Source organism: Camponotus vicinus, unplaced genomic scaffold (assembly GCF_025532165.1).
Source record: "Camponotus vicinus isolate PSW18456_S1 unplaced genomic scaffold, iyCamVici1.0 SCAF_2, whole genome shotgun sequence".
NCBI classification, from domain to species: Eukaryota; Metazoa; Arthropoda; class Insecta; order Hymenoptera; family Formicidae; genus Camponotus; species Camponotus vicinus.
This window is the reverse complement of record NW_028141956.1, coordinates 9,016,695-9,022,694: the sequence shown is the minus strand read 5'-3', so window position 1 is coordinate 9,022,694 and position 6,000 is coordinate 9,016,695.

The following is a 6,000-nucleotide window of genomic DNA, read 5'->3' as shown; positions in this document are numbered from 1 at the left end:
TTCGCTATCGTTGGCGTGAACTTTGGTCGCTTGAACGCGCGTTGGGAATATTATTCCCTCTTTTCTTTCCATCACTCAGCAGGCTCGATTCAGAACTATCGAGGAAGAATTGTTCCTCGTATTTTCTTATCGCGGAAAATCTCATCTCGAGATGTGCATCGCGCATAAGTCGCATATTTCGTTTCGATCACGAATCCTGCAACGCTGTTTTCGAGGGAGGGTTTTTGTTTTGCGAGATAAACGTTGACCAAGCGCTTTCAAAGTTCCTGGATGCGTTTTTATTCGTCGGCATTTACCGATGCAAATTCTCACCGTCATGGCACTGTATTTCTTTGGCGCACCCCGACAACACAGACCGTGCTGACATGTCACTTTGTTTGCTTTCCATTTATTCTCGCGAATTCGAGACTCGCTCCCTCGGTGACGTTTATTAACTGCGAGATCCGTCTCGTCACCGAGACTCTCCCCTTCGACTTTCTTCGGGAAAAGAAGACAAGGGTGGTCTCCCGCCTTCATCTCGAAAGCTCTGACTCATCCACGTGTCAGCGAGATGAAAGAATAGAGAACATCCGAGGGACGAAGGATACAAGGATGGGATTAGCTAAAAGATTTCCGATTACGGCAATCCGACTATCTCATCTCTTGCTCGAATTCCCGGTTATAAAGTTCGCGGTGTCGAAACGCGATCGGTTCCGAGCGCGGGTTTTCTTTGAGAATTTAATAGCCAGTTACGAAAGCTGTTTGCGCGCACGACGAGTTTCTCCTTTCGCTCGACTTGATCTAGTATTCTTGGCCAATAAGATCCTTTTTACCCTAGTCGTTCTGTCAAACTCTTCGAAATCCTTCCGCTCTTCTATATCCCTCCCTCGGATCAACTAAGACATCACCCGACGATTTTTCGAGCGTATTCGAGGCAGTGGATGAGCGGGATTTGCGCCAGTTAACGAGAATTAACGGCGAACTCGCACAAATTGAGCAACGACGATGACTGTCAGCTAACGATGGTAACAACGACACCGTTGATCTTCGTAAGCTACAACGACGACGACAACGACGACGACGACGACGACGACGACGACGACGACGACGACGACAACGACGGGGTCCTTCATTTAAAATTAAAATACAGCAGCTTTATCTTGCGGCGGACGCGAGCCGGGAACATCCCCAAACAAAGAAGCCAACGACGCGTTACTTCCAGAGCGCCACGAGCCCTTAACTCGTGAATATTCCCTCTACAGAAGACATTTATTTCGCGTTTGCACTAATAAAAACTGATTAAATATATTTTGCGGTGTATACATACGCGCGCCTTTGACATAAATATTTAATATAAATATGTAGAATGTTTTATAATTCAGGTAATACAACGAGGATAATAATTTTATCATGAAAATAATTCTTTTATGGAAAAAAGCCAAAAATATGAAGAATAAACGTAAGGTAATTTTTTTCATGCAGGGCTTTGTTTGCAAGAAAAGTGATTTTATAATTTGAAAAATTAACATTCTCATATACATATCTATATTTTTTAAACTTGAATGACATCTGATGAATTTGTGTCATTTTTACTTCAAACAGGGATTATTAATACATAAATATAAAAATTTTATTTAATATACATGTATATATAATTCGTACGCATATTTAAAATATTTAAATATTTTTATTTAAAAAAATAATACAAATGATTTTTTTAATATAATTAAAATTATTTTAAATGGCTTTTTACTGAGTAAAAAACAATTTAAAATAATGGCTTTAATATTTATATACATATATATTAATATTGTTCTTTTTTTACTAAATAAAATGTTGCTTTAATATTTATCTATTAATAATCACTGTCGAGATAATATAACGACATAAAGTGATTATTAAAATATATATAATAAAATTTTTCTCTGTTGAAAAAAAATATATAAAAATATTCTTTTATATATTTTAATAATCACCTATGAAATAAATTTGATAATACATATATATGCTTGTACAAGTCATCCAAGTTTAATGTAAGCATAATGTGATATCAATATTCTTTGTAAGGTCTACTTCGAAAACAAAGTCTCATACGAGAAAAACTTATTCTATTTATTCATTTTCGTCCCATTTTTTTCATGTCAAATCATTACTTTTCTGATTGCATCAACCTAGTTACGCGGATATATATCTATTATATTCTTCATCCATTTTAATATTTCTCTCTCTCGAGGAGGATGTTCTTTCAGTAGTATTTCTTTCTTACAGCAAGCGCTTTACAAGCGTGTCGTTTCACGTATTCCTATTGTGCGCAGACGAGAGAAATTGCCGTGTTTACGAGGCGCGCCGTATATAGCATGATCAACTTCTGGTCTCACCTATCGCCATCGATAAAACACCTCGCGGAATATTCCTCGCGCGAATGTCGAGCGCGATTATTTCCGACGAGGCGGCCCGCGAGTTTTCGAGGCTCGTTTTATCGCTCCCCCGAGGGTTTATCGTCGTGTAAACCACTGCACTCGCTCGAACGCATCAGCGACTTTTATCTCGCAGTCGCGCGCTCTTTCACGGCCAGTAAACATATTGCTCTTGCAGGTAAATATACCCAATTCCAGGGGACGATGCTGCGGTCGTAAAACCGCGTTCCTCAGATCGATCTATCGCGGTTTTACGCCGGTCATTTGGTCCCGTCTGATCGAATCACGATCGCGCGATTTATCGGATGATATTCTTTTCCACCGAGAAAATGTGAGAAATCTATCAAATAAATGTCACGAAGCGAGCTTAAATTATATTTGTATTATCAAGTATCGATTCTTTGACACGAATGCATTATTTCGTTATTATCTATCGACAGAATTGGAAGAGATATCTAGTATTTGTAAGTTTCAATTCTGCAACGCTGTATCCTTTCTATGACGAAATACGAGTGAATCTATCGTCAAAAATAGAGACGAACGTGAGCGAATTTCTCTGACGAGAACGCGCTATTTTAACGTCGGTGACTTATCCAGCTTGGATTTGTAAATTATGAGGAATATTCGTCATAATTGTATCACCGTTAAATTAATATCGCCATAATTATACTCCTGCGCGCTCATCCCCACCTCACATTAATTATGTTCATTAGTAACCGAGTAGCATAGTTGATACCAGTGTCATGTGATACATTTTTAATTTTACAGAGTTCTTTTAAATTGCACAATTAACAATTTACAAATTAATTTACAAATATTTATTTGCTGTTTCTTTTTACTGGCAATTTTATTAGCGTTTTACTAACGATATAATTTTTCTTTTAAAAGAAGAATATTGAAACAATACATTATAAAAGAATACTCGTAATAATATTTTTTCATTGTTATATCCCGATAGAAAGTCCATATATAATCGTACATATATAATTATACAGGTATACCTGTATACAGAATATGCTTATATAATCTTTCTTTTTATAATCTTTGTCTGTTTATACAGAAAAAAGTAATAAGAATAATGTAAAAAATAACTAGAAAGATACATTTTGCATCATTTTTTTTTTAAAGTAAAGTTTGTGATTAAATTATAAAATATGTTCTATATAATACAATTTATATAACAATATAATAATACAATATATAGTATATAATGATATGTAATATATATACATAATAATACATAGCAATAATATATATATATATATATATATATATATATATATATATAAATTTTACATAGTAATTTAATTATATAATTATTTATGTAAAAACTTATGTAAAACTTACATATATAAAATATATAACTATTTAAATATATAACTATTAAATATATAACTATTTATTTATGTAAAAAATACATATATAAAATATATAATTATTTATATAAAAAAATACATATATAATTATATATAGAATATTTTATAATTTAATAGCAAACTTCATTTTTTCCAAATAAATGCAAAAATTATTATCTTTTAATTACTTTTTTTATTATTTTTCCTATACAGACAGAGAGTACATAAAAAAAGAAAATATATAAGTATATTCTGTATACACTATTATATATATTTATTTATAACTATATATAGATTTTTGTTTACTAGGACATTTCGCACGGATGTAAATATTTTCCAAAGATTAATCTGTTAATGCACGCAAATATTCGCGCAAGCCGCGAGGGTAGTAATCTGTTGAAAACGTTTTTGAAATTTCGAAAATTAAACGGGTAGAATTAAGTCCTACGCGCGCGTGTAGCCTTTATCGTTGAGCGAAAACTCCGACCAGTCGCGTTCATTATTTCGCATTTGAATTAATTCGGTTTAACGATCACCGTCCGCCGTTCGCGCCGGTAATATTCCCGTGAATCACTCCGGGGGTGTGCGGTGTGGAAAATTTTATTTATTCGCCATCCGGCGTGAACGCGGGAGGAATTATACTAGGGGCGACGCTACGATCTAATTTTGCGGGAATTGTCTTCATCTCGTTCGCGCGCGATTTTCCTTTTTCCCCCCCTCCCCCCTCCGTTATGTTTTTTTTCCCCATCGTTGGAAGATGATTTCGTTCGGAAATTGGGCGCGATGGACTGCCGTTAAGTGGTCTGGCGGGAGCAGTTTCGTTCCCCATTCGAGGAACGAAACGTTATTTGTGTCCGCGCGCGATCGCCGAATTTATCGCAGTCATCGGTCTCTACGAAGAGGAATTCTTCTCTTCTCGTGCGTTTCCACGTGCATTTTCTCGCTGTGCGACGCGCCGTTTTGGTTCGCGTGAACACGTCCATAAATAGACGGGCGACTAGTTTAATTAAATTAATTCGTGCCCGATCGACGAGTCTGGTTCGTATTCTCGCCTCTTACCTTCGACATTAAATGCTCGATAATAATCGGAGATAAATCTGCTGAAATATGAAAATTACGTTTCATTTCTATATTTGACGAACGGGAATGTGATAGCTAAAAGCACACACACGATAAGAGAATAAAGGGTCTTTAACCTCTACTTCGAGGGCATCGTAACGGTTTTTTTTTATATTATTAAAGGTAAAATTAATAATAAGATAATTGTTTTATTTTTTTACGATAAAATATTTGATATTTACACATCTCTGCGAGACATTGTTTTAGCTTTTTATCATCCATCACTCCCTGCTCTCGTGTGGAGAGGAAGCACACAATGCATAGGCGAAGGAAAACTTTTCTGTTAGCCCGTAAAACGCTCTGCCGTATATCTATGAGATAATATATAATACATAGTTTAATTTTTGGTTAATCGTTCTCCGTCGCATCGACGAACTTTTCGCACGTCCGTATCATGCTAAACCATGCGGATTAATTACCGCAGTCTTTCGAACGAAATGCACCATGCATACCAGTCATACGCTCGATAATCGACTAATTATTAGGTTACTGGAATGGGGAGCATTTTACTGGCCAAAATATTTAGCGAAGAGAGAGTGGAATTTTTATATGCGAGAGATAAATATTTTTGCCGTGAAATTGATGAAAGAGGTAAAGAGGCAAAAATTTATCTTGCTCACGAAAATTATCGGATAGCTACTCATGAAATTAATTCGAGAAAATTTTGATTCCTTCGAGAATGCAAGAAGAGAATTAAGGGAACTCTGGCGGAACTCATCGTCGCGACATTGGATTTTCAATTAGCCAATTAATTAAAAAAACATTCACTGATGGTCGGGGATTATTCCAAAGTGAATCGACGTTGGAAATGGATGAAGATTAGCGGTATTTCGTGGAAAGCGCTATAACTCGATAACAGCAATAGTAGATTGCAAATATGTAAAAGAACAGAGAGAGAGAGAGAGAGAGAGAGAGAGAGAGAAGGGAGGAGAGAATGAGAAATATACCGGTTTAGGTCTCAATCGGCCGGTTTATTTAATTCAATTAAAATTCTTATTAAGTTCAAACATCATCCACATACACACGCTTGTGCGCTGATCAATGCAAATTGCGATTCATGTATGGTGCACAGAAGCGCACGTTCGTAATCGAACAAATGCACCTCGGCCGATTTTGGCCGTGGATTTATG